This window comes from Haliotis asinina, chromosome 7 (genome assembly GCF_037392515.1).
Source record: "Haliotis asinina isolate JCU_RB_2024 chromosome 7, JCU_Hal_asi_v2, whole genome shotgun sequence".
In the NCBI taxonomy this organism is placed as follows: Eukaryota; Metazoa; Mollusca; class Gastropoda; order Lepetellida; family Haliotidae; genus Haliotis; species Haliotis asinina.
In genome coordinates this window covers 4,897,776-4,915,671 of record NC_090286.1, presented here as the reverse complement: position 1 = coordinate 4,915,671, position 17,896 = coordinate 4,897,776, and the positions used below count along the sequence as shown (strand labels likewise).

Below are 17,896 nucleotides of genomic sequence, written 5' to 3'. Positions count from 1 at the left end.
GTGATGTATGGCTGTTTAAGACAACACAATTAGTGTGTTTTCTCAAGTAACACAAGAAGAATGCATTGTAGTGTTCATCATTTCTAATGATACTTCAGAAGAGGAAAGTTGGGGCAGTAAAAGTCAAATAATTAATTTCTAACAGTCTTCAAAAATATTTTATGTCCAATTCCATCGACTTCAAATAAATGTTTAGCAAAAATTAATTACCTTGAATATCACAAACCCTGATGTCAAATATTTCTGTTGGAGTTAGGTATCAAGGGAATTCTCAGAACACTTGCCAAAGATGATGGCTGGCATAATGTTTTGGTATTTTCTGTCTTTGATCATGCTGTTTCTCTGTGAAACTGTTTCCTTGAGTCAAATCAATCCTTGTACAACAAAATTTAATAGCAGTATGTCATTAAAGATATTTATAGATCGAATAGGACAACAATTCAATATGTCTAGTTTTATTTCATTCCAGGAAAAAGATATAAGGAAAGGAATTTATGGGTTACAGTTAATATGTTTGTGTTTTCAAACTGCTTGTATGTTTTGGTGAATGAAATATGTGCATTTGGAATGAGGTTCAAAAGGCATAAGTAGGTATTTATTGTGGAGACTCATACAAATTTAATGTTGTTTCAGGGAAGAATGTTTCAAACACCTTAATTCCACAATTCTATCTTACCTGACATCAGTTGGTAAAATAGTTTCCAAATTTTGCTAGCAAGTAGCAGGCTAGTGGCTATATTGGACACTGCCGATCAAGAGTGTTTGTTTATTTTAAGTTAGTTGTCAGTTCAATACTTTCGGCCTTTCAATGTTATGTGGATGGTTTTAGGAATTAGAACTAAATGCAAGACTTTTTGCCAAGTTTGTGTTTCAGCATATTTGAATTGATTTCACAGCTATTCATTATTCGAGGATGTTGTAAACAATATAATATTTTCAATGCTTTGGACAAAATTAGGCTCTGAATTTTTATTCAATGATTGATGGAGGGGTTGTTTTTCCGGCAAATATTTAAGCCAAAGTTTATGTATTTGCTGAAACTTATGTTAGACCTCCAACATTACACTCACTGTCCTATAAAGGTATAATTACTATTCTTTTAGTAATTATTAGTCAGTATATAGGTCAGTTTAAAACTGAAGAATTTCTTCCAAGCATCTGTGATAAACTTTTGGCAAAATATTTTAAGTCTGCTAATAATGTACTGAAGACCTTAGAAGTTAATATGAATTTTCTAGATGCTATCTTCACATGAACTAATTTCATTTGGAATTTTCATCACAGATAAAGCTTACACACTTCAAAATATCATTGAATCGTTTGTGTTACTTGATACAGTAGAATAGTTTTAATTTTGCATATAAAATACTGTAAATTTTGAAATCCCTCATGACTTACATCACTCGTAAAGGTGATGAAGGTCAAGCTATTTCCATAATATTAACTTATTTTATTCAAGATCCTAGTTCAATCTAAATTCTATGAGATCATATTATTAATTTTGGCATTATTATATTGTCTGGGTGGGATGCTTTTCAAATTTGCAAAATTTGTTAATTTTAGTAGCATCAGTGTAATTACTACTGGGGTTCATCAGTGCAGATACATATATATATGCATACTAGTATATAATATAAGTTGTAAGGGATATATCAAGTGAAGAATCTACGTTTCTATGGCTTTCATTGGTTAGTCTATACACTTCTGAAATATTCAAGTGTTAAAATAATACATTTACATCAAGAAAAAAGCCCTTTCATCTATTCAGTGTGACACCCGCCTGTCTGATCAATTTGCTGATGTCGGTTTGGAGTGAAATCACTTGTTTCAGCGGAGACTAAATGATATCATTATCTGCTAGGCATTCTTCTGGGAGCTTGGCATCTCCAACTTCTGGAATGTATGATTGTTGAATTAGGTTGCGATGTCTACAGTTATTGGTTTGTTTCCTGGTTGATGGAAGATGTCCTTAGGAATGCATGTCTGCACCATGATAGTGAGAATAAATAAGTGTAACATGACCTATGTGTCAATTGTTGCACCTTGTTCAAAGTGGTCACTGAACAACAGCTACCATAGGCCCTTACCTAAAAAAGGTCTTATAAATACTTTACCCTTTTTTTTGTTAAGTGAGCCCTAGCCTGTTCCTTAAAATGACCTTGGCATTCCAATTGTCATAAATTTGTGTTGAAGTCAATCTCAGACTATTTTGGCACTCCTATCGTGGCTCAAAATGTCTCATCACAGATGAAATCAGCCTTGACTGGCCTTTCAACCACAACAGCTCTTGGAAGATCATGATAATAAAAGTTCAAATGTGATTTCAAAGAACCTTGAAAAAGATCAACTCAAAATAGGGCAAATGATAGTTATAGCTTGTGGAGGTTACACAACACCAAATGTTTTCCCATAGACTTCTATAGTAACCTTATATTTTTTAAAAAAATATCCAGGCTATCAACAGCCATTCCATGTACACATGGGCACAGTCTGGCCTCTAAACTACAATAAAACACAAGTTGTGGCCAACTTGTCCGGCACATTTGCCAAGCACAGGAAGCGGAACACATCAACCCCCAGCTCCGCACCGAATGTCACCTACTTCAAAATATAGGTACACACATAAGCATAACCCATGGTGATAAAAATGACAGCACTAAATACTTAAAATTGTGGTCAGTTTTAATAACAGGGTGGATGTGCTTTTAAAACACATACACATCTTACACTATTTCATCCAATCACAGCTGTCACAGGCCTCTGTCCGTTTGAGTTGTTTCCATACGGTCCTCGCTCGGGCAGCATGTGATATTGATATAGTGTAGTGGAACCTGTAGAAAAAATGGTCTGCATCTGCACAAGGCCAATCTGTGATTTATGTACTGTACATACATGAAACTTCTCAGAAAAAAAATAAAACTGCATGAAACCTCAATATTTTTTTCTGTCCAACATATCTATTATGGCAAAAGAATAAAGAGATTTGCTGCACTGATAGAGGTGTAAGAGTTACATCATGTCTACTTCATCAAAGCTTTGCAAAAATGCATTTCTGCTTTCATAGAGAAAGTTTTCAAATCATGTATATACCATGGGAGTTCACTCCTATTTCACAAAAGAAGGGGGTCATGGGTTGATTCCATACATGACTGGGGCTGCCTAGATCATATCAACCCAGAATATATTTTGAACGACCCAAATCATGGACTATAGGCCAGATATTGGGGAGATTTCACATTAAGCAGCTTTAGAATCTTGACATATGTAAGGCTGGTTGATGAAGTTTGTCAAAAAGTACTAAGTGAGGAGATGCATAATGCCTAGCTGTCTGGAACACTGATCAGAGTACCCTGCCGCCTGTTCGTCGATCAAGGCAAATGACCCCTTAAACAGATGAAATCACTTTTTGACCACAGCATGATAGGAACTTATGCTTGACTCTATTGATTCATCAAGCTAAGACTTTTAAAAACTTCCAGGAAATCAAAACTATTTACTGTGAATTGTTTTGAGGTTGTTAGACTTGACAGTTTCATGTATAAGCCAGTTTAGAGGGTACAAAGTGGAAATATCCTCATAATTTTGGAAATTTATTGGTTAACCTGCCCAAAACTGAATATTTCTATTCACAGTTAACAGTATTTGACAGTATCAGCTAAAACCAGTGTTTCTCTGCAATAATTTATGGGTTACTGGGTGACAAGAAGACATATTGTATATGGGTAAACAAGGGAGATAATTTAAAGACATCACACACTCTCATGTCAATAAAATTTCTGGTCAGACCCACTCTACAAGGATCAATTGTTATTATTTACATCTAATCAACTTCTTGGGTTCATGTACAGCCCTTAATTCATGTCTGGCAAAAAGAAATACTGCACAGTGAGGCATTAAGAGATCATGGTCAGAAACTTCCAATGGATGACGACGACCGAGTGGGGGAAGTTACCAGTCAGACATTGTGGTGTTTTAACTGGACTGGGGTACTTAAATGTACTGTATGTACCTACATATCCAAGTACTGCAACTGCTACAAGGTGGTAAGACATATCGAAGAAAAGGGCGTGTGCTTGATTAGACGCAGTCAACAACAGACTTCAGACCGGCTTGTCGAAATACCACATTGTATGTGAAGGCTTCTGTTTCTGCTGTATGTGTGCATACACACCTCCCCATTCATCAACAGGCATTCTGCAAGCTGAAAATAATGTTGCTATTATATTAAATGTCAAATCATAAAATCCAAAACAGCAATGAGACAGTTGCAGATAAAACAAAAAATAATTTTGAAAGTCATATGTGTTAAAAAGGGGGATTTTTTTTTAAAATAAGGAAAGAAAATTAAGTTGATTCACATGCAAAATGGGTCAGACAGACAGAACTGACCATATGCTTCAATGTTTACATTTAAAACAAGGGTTTGTGACATGTTCTGCTGTGCAATGAACATATTTCATGATTTTCTTATCATTTAACTTTAATTTGACCCTCAGGGGATAACCTCAGACACTCACATTGTTATAATAGTGTTGATTTTGGCTTACTTTGTTGTCAAATTCATCAGTTCCAACAAATTTAGAAGCAGGTAACCATTAATCAAAGGTAGAACTCACCATAGGGGTCTATTACCACTGTTTGGCCTCAAAACGAAGCAACGTTCATATTCACAACACTAGAACAATCTATTCCACTCAATACAGCCCCATCTTTACTCCCATTACCTTTAAATTTGCCTCCACATTCATACTGACTTGTTTCCATGGTGAAATAAACACAGGAAAGCATGTAAAGTATGAATTACTGAAATGTGCTCGAACCCTACAGGTTACACAACACCAAATGTTTTCCCATAGACTTCTATAGTAACCTTATATTTTTTAAAAAAATATCCAGGCTATCAACAGCCATTCCATGTACACATGGGCACAGTCTGGCCTCTAAACTACAATAAAACACAAGTTGTGGCCAACTTGTCCGGCACATTTGCCAAGCACAGGAAGCGGAACACATCAACCCCCAGCTCCGCACCGAATGTCACCTACTTCAAAATATAGGTACACACATAAGCATAACCCATGGTGATAAAAATGACAGCACTAAATACTTAAAATTGTGGTCAGTTTTAATAACAGGGTGGATGTGCTTTTAAAACACATACACATCTTACACTATTTCATCCAATCACAGCTGTCACAGGCCTCTGTCCGTTTGAGTTGTTTCCATACGGTCCTCGCTCGGGCAGCATGTGATATTGATATAGTGTAGTGGAACCTTGAAACAGATTATGTATGCTTCACTTTGTCTATCTGGCTTGAGCTACCAGAATTATCTTCGGTTCAGTTTTGAAAGTTTGAATTGAAAACTTTGCTTATACTGAAGCCATCATTTTGAAATTAAGTGCGTTGAGCTAGAAAAATGCTACAGTTTTCTTTGGTTACCTCCCTTAGGCTGGCCAGGATGTGCTTCAGTAATGCCACACTCCTACATTCATGGGTTCAAATCCCAAAGTCCCCCTAAGAATGGTTCTTGATTGTATTCATGCTGATAGGTTTCATCACTGGCTGTCATAATGTTCAGCACCTGCATAACTTCAGGTATTACATCAACATGCATCTCATTCCACTCTACTGGCACAACCTGTTGAATTAAAATGGAATCTTTGATTGTGCATGAAACACCTGCAGTCCTGAAACATGGCGATCAGATGGTCAGGTTCGCTGACAGTTGACTCATGTCATTGTGTCCCAGTTGTGTAGATTGATGCTCATGCTGTTGATCACTGGCCTTTTCTGGTGCAGACTTGTTATTAGAGACTGCCACCATATAGGAATATTGCGGAGTACTGGGTTCAACAACAAACAAACAAACAAACAAACAAACAAACAGAAAGCATGCTGCTCCCACCAGTTTCCTGTCTGTTTGTGTGTCAGGATGTAGTTTTAGTCCCCATACACTGTATCATTTTTTGCAACGCATGCAATTAAAATGCAGTATTGCTTGTATAGAACACACGATGATGTGATCAGTAGCTGAAGTAGTGAAATGTTTGCAGAAGCAGTTCAAGGCGATCCCAAGTGATGTCTAATGATGGTGATATTAGCTGAGAAAAGAGTGTTTGATCTCCAAATAAACCTAAATTATTGTGAAACTTGTACTAGTTCCCTCCATACTGAGTATAATGACTTAACGACATTCCAGCTGTCCTGTGATTTTGAATAATTGTAATTCTGTAGTCATGCAAACATGCATCTTCGCATCACCGAGTTTGCACATTTCAAATTTAAGAGAAACCTGAAATACTATTTTGATGACTTTATTGTAGCTCGTATTTGAAAGGAATGATTATATTGCAATCTAGAAGTCTGCAGTAGGCAAATGTCAAAGGATGACATTGAAGTACATCTTTCTCAGAACTTCCTGAAGACAAAAAAGTTAAATGGCAAATTGGGACTTTTTTCCTCAGATACTTTACATGTAAATGCTCATTGATTTCAAATCCCCGAGGAAGTGACCCTCGTGGCCGTTGCAGTGTCCTTTACTGGTACATACTTACATGAGAAAAGCAAGTAAATATCAATTTGTATGGCTTCTGATGCCACTTTCCCATAACTACATCCAGATCATCTTCAGGTTCCCCCATCAAGATTCACTGGTCAGCTTATTGCACAGGTCTCCGAGGGCATTGCCAAAGTCGCTTTTCAATTACATCGCCTGAAAAAATTCTAGAGGGCCTGATTATCTTGTTCATGGCAGATTCAAATTCTGAGGCGGTAGTTTGATGAGTTGCTGAGGCAGGAGACACAGAGTTGTGAAGCCGAATCTCTCTGGAATTATTGCCGAAGTCTTCAGGCTGTACATATTCTGTTACACTGACCGACAATTTTCTGTGGCTCATTGTCAAGGAGGTGTGCCTCCAACCCACCCTGCTTACTTCACTTCCATCTAAATGAAGGTGTAGCTGGTTAGTGGGCAATAAGGTTTGACTCGTGAAACAGTTGTAGAATCATGTAAATTTTTCTTGTGGGTGTTTCAGTGATTATTTAAGTGGCAGTTGCTCTTTCATGTCCATTATAGTTTACAACAGAATTGTCGTGGTAAGTGGAGTTGCTACCATGTGCCAAACATAGTTCTCATTAGTTGTCTTGTAAATCACCTGCGGTACAACCATGGACAAATTATTTCCACGGCAACAAGAAATCAATTCCAACTAGTACAGATAACCATATTTGCTCTGAGACAAATTTGGATTTGATGTAAGTTTCAAGTGAATACTGTGGTTCTTGTCCGAACATTTTTAGCAAATGTTCTGAGAGGATTTTGGATTTAAATGAAAATTCTCAAATGAATCATATTTGGTCTAAAAAGGTCTTTTGTATTTTTCTTGTCTTAATCTTAGGTATCAAAAGTTTTCTGTAGAGAATGTAATACATCTGCGACAGTATTGAAAACCAGTGGTAAATTATCTTCATTGATTTGGATAATGTCCTCAGGTCGGACCTCAAGTCTTTTTTACTTGGTCTAGACTAGAGTTGTGGCTAATTGGTGTGAAAATGTATGTCAATCATCACGATGAAATTATGTTATAGATTGCAATTACTTTTCATAGACATTTAATCAGTGTTCATAGGGAAGTAGTATCACAGTGCCAAGCTAGGATTTGCATAGAATATGTGAGTCTAGAGTCATTATGCAACGAGACCGAGTATAACCCTTCCTAATGATGCTGCTGCCAACTTTTGCTGGAAGCAATTATAGAGACCGTTTGACCATCAGTGCCGCTATTGTGTGAGGTTATGTACATGATATCTCCTGGGAATCGGCTGACTGTCAGTGGTCTTGGGGCCAGGACTGGACAAAGGACATCATTGCGTCCAGTCTGTCTGAACAGGATGGAACCCTCTCATAGCTGGTTGGAATTGGTTTTTGTGACATGACGTTTGGACTGGCCACTGGTCTTGAGATGGCATGTTGAGAGCATTGCGGACAGGTGGTAGCTGGAAACTGGGTGGTGCTTACATAAATATGTCATCAGGAATAATTGTGTGCAGACTGTCATCATTGGCAAGATGTTGGAAACATCAATTGTCTGTATTGTGTTAACCCAACAACTAACTAGATTGTTAAAAATCAAGGAAAGCAAAATTTAATTATTTTAGAAATTGGCTGTCACTCTTTCCGTCTAATTTTGTTAGAAAAGAAATGCCACGATCAGTTTCAGGGATCCAAGATGTCCCTGCATGCTAATGCTACATGCTAATTTGATATTCACAGAGTATAACCTACTTTGGCAATGTTTTCTGAAATGGTTGTGCAGATGATTGTGACTCTATGATAATTCAAGTGCAGTTTATTTTGATTTTCTTCAAACCATGACGTAAAACATGGTTTCATTTTTTTAGATTTGAAGAAAAATAACCAAACCATGCTCATGTGTCTGGAATTCAGACAGTTAATGGCAAAATCCTGTTTACCACATAAGAAGTGTATTTGAAAATAGAAAGTTAAATATCTTTTTATGTAGTTTTTGTTTCAAGCAGAAGGCGTTAAATTGTTGAACCTGTTTATAATAAGTAATGCATTTGAGAATTTTGTCACCACACTTGTAATATTAGCAGATGGTAAAAATATTTTGGACTGGACTCTGGAAGGCTGGTTGATGGACTTTCCTCTGATTCAGCTTCGAGGTAACACACTGTCAAACTGGCTTTAACGTAAGTGTATGATCCCAATACGATTGGAAACTTATAACATTGATCAGGGTGATCAAGCAAGATTCTTTGATAATGCCAGATCAACACCATACACTTGAACTTTACATTAACACCGCAAATTAAAAAAATATAGATAAAGAAGCAGTTGGAATTGACCAAGGTTTTGTCACTGACTGATAAGGAGTAAACTATTTTACCAAAATACATCATACCATTCCATGGTGATTTTCATGATCGAACAAATTCGTCTGTCACCTTGGGGGTTACCATGATAGTAAATTCCCTATCAGGATTAAATTTCCTTGTCTGCATGTACTATTTAATTGTCTATGGGGACGATATTGGCATGGGACCACATCAAGTAAGAATCACTTTGTTAGAGGATCTCATGCTATATTCTAGAAGAACATGTAGTCAGAACACAGGGCCTCCCTTTGGGGAACTTGGTATTGATTTCATAAGGTCCTGTCTTTTGGTGGAATGTTTGTGATGTGAGCACTTGAGGTGAGAAAGACATCTTCTTACGCCATGATTTCCACAAATGGATATGTGGCACTTGTCCTTGTCCTTTAGGGGTGGTTGATATCAGAATTGGAAACTTGCCTGACTTTGCAGCAGAAATATGTGCGCAAGGAAATGTATGGCTGAGAAGGCAGAATGAACCTTATCTCTCTTTTTAGACAAAGAATGGAACCAAAGCATCAGCCTGTGTAACTATGGCAACAAGGTTAAACATGACGTCAACTAAGTCATTGAGATGCGTTTTCTCCATTTTACCATTCACAGGAACGTGATTGGCAAGTTAATAGTATTTTCGACTGTGGGTATATAGCCTATGAAATAATTTCACTTGTCCAAGAAGTGGTAATTCATGCACACTGGTTGCTGAACAGCAGGGAAGACATGTTTTTGGGTGTAATTTCATCTGCTGACTGATTGATCTGAGAACCCAGTATGCTGTGTACATGACTGTCAGACAGATGTCAGGGAATACAACATTTGTGTAATTAAATAAAGGGGATAAGCTGCTGGTTTTTGTCAATGTTGGCCTGATAGCATCAGGAGATTGACAGGGTAAAGTTGCTTTCTGTGTCAGTCTCGGAGTGTCAGTCTCAGAGAGTCAGTCTCAGAGAGTCAGTCTCGGAGTGTCAGTCTTGGAGTGTCAGTCTCATAGAGTCAGCATACGTTTTCCTATTGATTGGAAGGGTCTGTAGTTATGTGGCATCTGTTACAGGGTGTAGTGGCTTTCAGGGTGTATGACATGGAGGAGATCTATAGTTGGTTGGCTGGTTGTAGTGTGTACACGGGAACTGTAGCTTGCTGACTGTAGGATGTAGAGGAGATCTGTAGCCTTTAGGACATGTAGGGTGTAGTGTAGCTTCTTGGCTGTAGGGTGTAGTGTAGCTTCTTGGCTGTAGGACATAGTGTAGCTTCTTGGCTATAGGATGTAATGTAGCTTCTTGGCTGTAGGATGTAGTGTAGCATCTTGGCTGTAGGACATAGTGTAGCTTCCTGGCTGTAGGCCATAGTGTAGCCTTTTGGCTGTAGGGTGTAATGTAGCTTCTTGGCTGTAGGGTGTAGTGTAGCTTCTTGGCTGTAGGGTGTAATGTAGTTTCGTTGCTGTAGGACATAGTGTAGCTTCTTGGCTGTAGAATGTTGTGTAGCTTCTTGGCTGTAGGGTGTAGTGTAGCTTCTTGGCTGTAGAATGTTGTGTAGCTTCTTGGCTGTAAGGTGTAGTGTAGCTTCTTGGCTGTAGAATGTTGTGTAGCTTCTTGGCTGTAGGATGTAGTGTAGCTTCTTGGCTGTAGGGTGTAGTGTAGCTTCTTGGCTGTAGGATGTAGTGTAGCTTGCTGACTGTGGAATGAAGTATATCTTCTTGGCTGTAGGATGTAACATAGCTTCTTGGCTGTATGGTGTGTAGTATAACTTTTTGGCTTTAAGACGTAACCTAATTTGTTTACTGTGCTATGGAATTATGATTGAAAGTAAGATAGCTCTAAAGTAAATATTATGGATAATTCACCCCCCAAAAACACATGGCAAGATTGGAAATGGTTGTGAGTAGCTCGACCTGTCTCAATGATGAAATTCAAATTCCATAACATCTAAAGTGGCATGACAGAGTTGTGTGTGTTTGAATCGGAAAAAGAAATTAATCGTGAAATATTGCTTTTCATGGTTATCAATCAGTCTGTGAAAGAGAGAGAAATGAGGAAGAAAAGATTGAAAATTGAAATACTGCCATGATTCTGCATGCTTGATCTGCATTCATTAGGGCAGATCAGTGCATGTTTGGGTGACTTTCATCGGAAACAGTTGTATTTCATTTGCATGTGATCACCATACACATGCAAATTGATGTTTTCAGGCATTTCTAAGGAATTGCTACAGATCATGATTCCAAATTTCTGTAGCATGATCAATACGTGTGTAGCATATTATGTCAACATTCCAGGAAGTGTTCGTTAAAACATATGACCTTCGTTGATGATGTAAAATTGCAGACTGAGGCTTACATTGAAGTTTTCCATGGTGCAACTTACAGTTTTTAGCATTTGTAGCTGTTAGTCTAATATTTTCCATCAGTGAGGTTATGTTTGAAAGGAAAATATAACTGGCTGAATTCAGTTGATACATTTAGCATTGAACATTTTTTCTTTATTTGTGGAGTTGATTTGATATTGATTGCTGCCCCCATATTGGAAATCACATAAAAGGTCATTTGTCCTCCATGTCTTTGTAATATTGTTGAATGGAATGTGTTGTATTAAAAATATACTTCCTTGATCTTTTTCTTTACAATGATGTTAAGATGATGTGATAAGTAATTCTTGCTTTATGATTTTGATCTGATCAAGAAACTACATAGGAAAATAAATTTAAATGGTTTATTTTTATTCATATTGGCCAGACCATCATCATTCTTGAACCACGTCATCAAAAATCAAAGATGATGGTTTTTGGGTGTACCAGCATGCGGTTATAATGGGTTCAAAGTCCCTGCTGTACTTTGATTATATTATATTAGGTTTATTAGTTTCACCCCTGTTCCATGAAAACATATAAATGAAATACTGTTCAAAGGGACGTTGACAGTTCAATTGCTCTTCTATAACCGATGCTTGTCCTGAGAGGTGACCAAGTGGGTCGGGTGTCACTTGGTTGCCTATGCCACCATGACACAACTGCATAGACTGATGCTCATGCTGTTGACCACTGGATTGTCTTGTCTAGACTCGATTATTTACAAACCACTGACATATAGCTGGAATTTTTCTGAATGTGACATAACAAACAAACAACAATCAAAAGGATGTTACTCAAGTCGCAGACTAAGATGAAAAATTTTACAGAAAAATAAAGTTTACTATTCTAAGATAAGCTAATCATACTGTTGTTTAAAATGTTTCAAATGTTATAAGTATTCATGTATTGTAAGAGGTACTTTTACAGAAACGGCTGCCATCAAGTCGGAAGTGTATCTCTGTTCATATTGTCATTTAAGCCTGACAGAGAATGGTAAATTAACTTGTTCATTTTCAGCACACGCAATTACTGTGAGACTTTATTGCAAGTCTGATACAGAGCTGGACAACCATGGACTGGGGCCATGCTATTTGTTTGGCCGCAGAAGCTAAATATTTGCCGTAATAAATTTAGAGACTAGTTTAGAAACAAAGGTCAAAGTGGCTACTAAAGGCATGGTCTCATTTTACCAGGAAAACGAAGATTTACTGTGGAACTGATTGGATGGTGGAGATAGGAGGTAGTGATGTACAGACCAAACGCATATCCACTCCCTAACTGTACGCCACACTGACTTCGATTTATTACGGGCTCGGAACTCAGTAAATATCTTTCCCAGGATAGAAGGTTCATAAAGAGTGGCAACAGCTTTTGGTCAAAATGAGGAAATCAAAGTGAGGGATAAAAGTGTAACATGGAGGTGATTTACACCAGTCTTTGAAGAACTATCCAGATTAAGAGAGTAGTGTGTGTGGAGTTCTATGGGCCGAGAATGTTAAATGTCTACATTAAACTATATTGGCTTTTTGTGGGGTTGGGTGATATTGGGCGAATATTCAAGACCTTTGTGGAAGTTGAGACGATTTGTCATGCATTTTCCACATAAGATTTTTACTAGGTTCTATTTTTGTACAAGGTGATATTGCTCTAACAGGTCTTTTTGGAAAGAAACAGTGTAGCTATTTAAAGTCTTACACTACTTGTATCATGAATGTGTTTCTCTAATTAATAAAGTCTTGTGGTGGCAGGTTTCCTGACAACTAGTTCTGTGTTGTCAGTTTATCATTCTCAGATGAGACATTAGACATTTTTCTTCTGAAAAATGGGAAAACGAAAGCAGAAATGAGAGAAGATAAATCATTGTTCCTAAATGATTTTAACTGAAAAGATGAGGTAGGTAATTTTAATGTTCTTATACTTACCCTTGGAACAGAGAGTAAATAGTTGAGAAGTCATGAACTGGACATGACATGACTTATGGGTTTAGAATAATGATAATCAGAAGATAATCAAAATAAGAAGATAAGGTAAGTTAATGCAATTGATTGGCAAAACCATGATGATGATGATGATGATGATGATGATGATGATGATGATATTTGCTGAGATACAACTTTGAGTACAACAAAAAATATCTGTACAAAATGTAGGCCTAATAAATGCATAGAGTCTCTATAAGACAAATTTTATACATGTATGTCAACTGTTCAAAACAAAGACTGTACGACAATAGATGTAAATATTGACAAACAAGAACCTGAAACTGTACTAACAATGTATATTTTTTCACGTGCAGGTAATTTACTGACTCAAACCAAACTGTTATTTACAAATTGATCAGAATGTTTGTCTGGGGCCATGCTTTCAGACATTAAAGGGTATATTGTTTATGCTGTGTTTCTCGGTTCCTGGATGCAGGTCGCTAATGACGACAAGGCCAAGCCATGTTGTCCAATTGTAGCTCAGCTCATTGTCTTTGTAGTCCCAGAAAGGGGTTGGCATATATTTTGAAACGCTGAGAACAAAAGAGTGATTTGTAAATGGATGGCGACAGAAAGGAGATATATTGTTATCCAAATTGAGTCTATATTGATTCGGATACACCATGAAACAGAACAGGGAGGAAAAATCAGATCAGTGAGAGAAGGAGATTAGCAACGGGAGGATGGAGGTATAATTCAATATTTTCTGGATAGTACAATGGTGTGTGCAAAACAAGCTTTGTGAAAGTGCACACCATCGTTGGAGACATCCCAGCTCTGACTGACCTTGCAATTAAATGGTAACTAGGAGGTCAGATTCTCAACTAGATTACAATTCTTCCATCAACTGGTCAGTTCCTGTCTTATAAGACCTGTATAGGTTGGCTGACTCGTATGATATCATTCGGTTTCTTGGGACGTCACTGGCAGGTTAAACGTTGTCGTTGGTTATGTTGGAGTTCACACCCTGAAAGTCAGATGGCAGTCATTAAAAAAGTATCGTTGTAAATATAACACCACCTTGAAAGGCTAAATATTGTAAACTGACATTATAATGAACTCAGATATGACTACGTATGTAGTGGCTTGTATTAACTCCCTTTCAAGATATGTGTTTTAAATAAAATATGCAGAAAGTGGGTGAAAAAAGAAACACCAACATTTGTAGTATCCATCAGTTTGTTTAAGCCGTGTTTGTTATTAATTTTTCTAACTATAGCTATGAAAATATACTCTTAAAAGAAATTTGGGGAACATGAACTTTTGTTTTGGATAGGAAGTGTAATCCTTACTAAACATTTCAAAAGACAGACATCATATGAATGCATCACCTTTTCTCTTTATCACCACCTCTAAACACAGTGCAGGAGATGCACATGAATAACACAACAGTCAAATGTATGCGCATTGGGTGCCATTCTTGATTTTGACAGTCTTTAAGGTCACAGTAGAACAGTATTTGTGGCAATCATGTTGCATCACACTGTTGTTAGTGTTGGTTCATAGCTGTTTTTTTGTTTTTACAAACAACAATGATGACAACAAAGTGCAAGTGGTGATGCACTGTCAAATCCTTCATTATCAATCATATCAACATTGATTAGCTATTATGTATGCCATTTTTTCATCTGGGGTAGAAAAGGCCTTCAGCAACCCATGCTTGCCATACAAGGCGACTATGCTTGTCGTAAGAGGCGACTAACAGGATCGGGTGGTCAGGCTCACTGACTTGGTTGACACATATCATCGGTTACAAGTTGTGCAGGTCGATGCTCATGCTATTAATCACTGGACTGGTGTAGAGTCAGTTATATACAGACCACCATATTGCTGGTTAGACTAAACTCACTCAGTCACTCCCAATTTTTTCAATCGTAAATTAAGAATGAAGTGTTCGTAGTTTTGTGGATGAGAATATATATCACTTGATAATTGAATTTCAGTAAAAGCAGGTGTTTGTAGAAATGATTATCATGTCGTGTTGTTGTTGCTTTGTACTGTAACCATAACAAGTTGCATAGGTGTTCCTTCTATGTGAACCAATCCTACTTTCAGAATAATCCAGCTGCTGCTGTGAAATTACAGATTACGTGTCCCGAGTGAAGATCTGAGCTTCGGTGAAATGCGTCTTTCTGATCTCTGCAATATAGCTGTAATATTTCTGAATATACCATTAAACACAAAACAAGCATGAGATTGTTGCATACAAGGAGAAACAGTCAAACTTTTTCTATATCCATAAGACATTTCTGCTAAAAGCAGCTTCTATTATACAACTGTGATTATATAATGATGTGCGGCATAAATGTTGTGTTTCACGGCACTTTCTGTAGAATTACAGCTGTTTGACACACCAGAACATTCCACTTTTGGAGTGCCCAGAACATAGCATTTGTTTAGTTGTCAGAACATTGCACTTTTGGATTGCCCAGAACATTGCACTTGTTTAGTGGTCAGAACATTGCACTTTTGGAGTGCCCAGAAAATTGCTCTTGTTTAGAGGTCAGAACGTTGCACTTGTTTAGTGGTCAGAACATTGCACTTTTGGAGTGCCCAGAAAATTGCACTTGTTTAGTGGTCAGAACATTGCACTTGTTTAGTGGTCAGAACATTGCACTTTTGGAGTGCCCAGAACATTGCACTTGTTTAGTGGTCAGAACGTTGCACTTGTTTAGTGGTCAGAACGTTGCACTTTTGGAGTGCCCAGAACATTGTTGAATTTCATACTGAGAGCTTGCAGAATATGTCTTAACTTCATCTATACCCTAGGGCCTGTGATAAAGATGAAGACGACAGCTGAATTTGCCTGTGGTTCACTAATGATCATGACATACATAATGAACACAGGATGATACCATCATAAATTATTTTACATATGCATATGACATTCAGCCAAGCTCAGAGCTCTTTGCACATACGTTCAATTATGGGAGCATGATGAACTAGTCATTATTGAGAAAAATGTAGAAGAATACTCTGTGAAAATTCCTGAAAATGTTTTCAGCTATAAAACTCCCACCCTGGAATCAAACTCCACACATAACTGATTGATTGTTTTACTCCCCACTCAGCACTATCCCGCTATGGCAGTGATCTGTAAATATTCAAGCCTGAATCAAACCAGTGATCAACAGTATGAGCATTAATCTACCCCAGTGGGTTATGGTATGATAGGGTTTTTATATTGTGCACATATCCATGCAAATGTTGCTTGCTCAAGGTGCTGGTGTTTGTTTCCCTCGATCATTGGATGTCAGTCTCAGCATCACATATTATAGATCTCAACTACCTGGGATCATGTAGCTCTTGCTGCCACTAGGTGCACCAAGTTTTATTGTGGCTATCTCATCCTATCGAGGTACCCACTTCACAGCTACATGGACTGGGTTACATAGTCACAGTATTTTGTGCATGTTTACTGCATGTTGCTGTACCCGCAACTAGGTGTATGCACATATTCATGTGGCCACCATCTGATCATATACCAACGGATTCATATACCAACAAAGCTGACTACAAGGTTTTTACACTGGGTCGCAGGTGGGCTCGATCCCGACACCTTCACTTCGCTGGATCACTTGCCTGGTGCTTTAGCCAGCTCGCCCATGTGAAATGTACATTTTCCTTTCATGCAAGACAACATGTTACTGTATCTGAATGACCCGTTTGATACAAGAACATGCCAGTCTCCCAAGAAGGTATACTGATAATATTATTAAAACATAAAGTACAAACATTTGTGCAGATTTAGCAAAAAATATTTTTAAAATTAAACACCCCAAATTTCATCTTAGCGTATTTATTAAGATGGAACGTTCTGCACGAAGAGCAAATTTAGTGACATTTTAGTACATGCCAGATTAGTTCTTTAACTTTATATAATATCAACTTTTTTTTATCAAAAAACACACCATTTTTAGACTGTCACATCACAAGGAACTAATTTACATCATTTTATTAGTCTTAAAATTCCACTTGAAATCAGCGCACCAAAATGGGAATTAATGTTTTGAATGATTAACCCTCAAAGAAACTAAAATTACATGTAAGACTCCCAAAGAAACTTTAATTTGCTTGGACCCAAATCTTGTTCCTTGCACCTCAGTGGGTAATATGGTTGAAACTTCTGTGGCACTACATCTGTTCTGGAGTTATATTCTGTGATTCTCTTGGGGGAAATTCTGCTTTTTACCAAGTTTGATCTCACTACTCAGGGAAATGGACAGCTAATGTGGATTGCATGCTTACTTTGATTTAGAAACACTACTCACAAATGAATCTGAATGGCTGGGTCTGAACTCATTTTACAAATTACAGTCCTCCGAAGCTGTCTGTAATCAGAGCTTAAATATTGTGTGGAGGCCGGACAGGAGGGTTTAAAGCTTCTCCGAGATGTAATAGTAGTGGAACGTTTCTCATTAAGTATTTATCCTGCATATTTGTCCGTTTTGTGGAAGAAGCAAGTCTGTATCGTGCAAATATGTAACATGCAAACAAGTGTTTTATCACACATGTATAACATGCAAACATGTCTTAATTGAATACATTTTTATCATGAATGGACCATGTCTCTATTAATCCATTCTCTGTTCTATGCAAGGTGCCAGTTTCACATCCAGAATTATATTTCTTGGGTATACCAGGATCTTATGGTCATGTAGACTAACAGCTAGT

General features: G+C 37.5%; 1 protein-coding gene and 1 long non-coding RNA gene across 2 annotated transcripts in view; one reads left to right on the top strand and one right to left on the bottom strand.

The window, feature by feature from the left end:
• Positions 1–17,896, top strand: part of LOC137290359 (3',5'-cyclic-AMP phosphodiesterase 4C-like) — a 374,490-nt gene that overhangs the window by 91,158 nt on the left and 265,436 nt on the right. The window lies entirely within an intron of this gene.
• Positions 2,665–5,269, bottom strand: LOC137291446 (uncharacterized). Its single transcript, XR_010957258.1, has 3 exons — positions 5,171–5,269; positions 4,014–4,201; positions 2,665–2,831 (listed from the first exon to the last, which is right to left on the bottom strand). It is a non-coding gene; the product is annotated as an uncharacterized lncRNA (long non-coding RNA).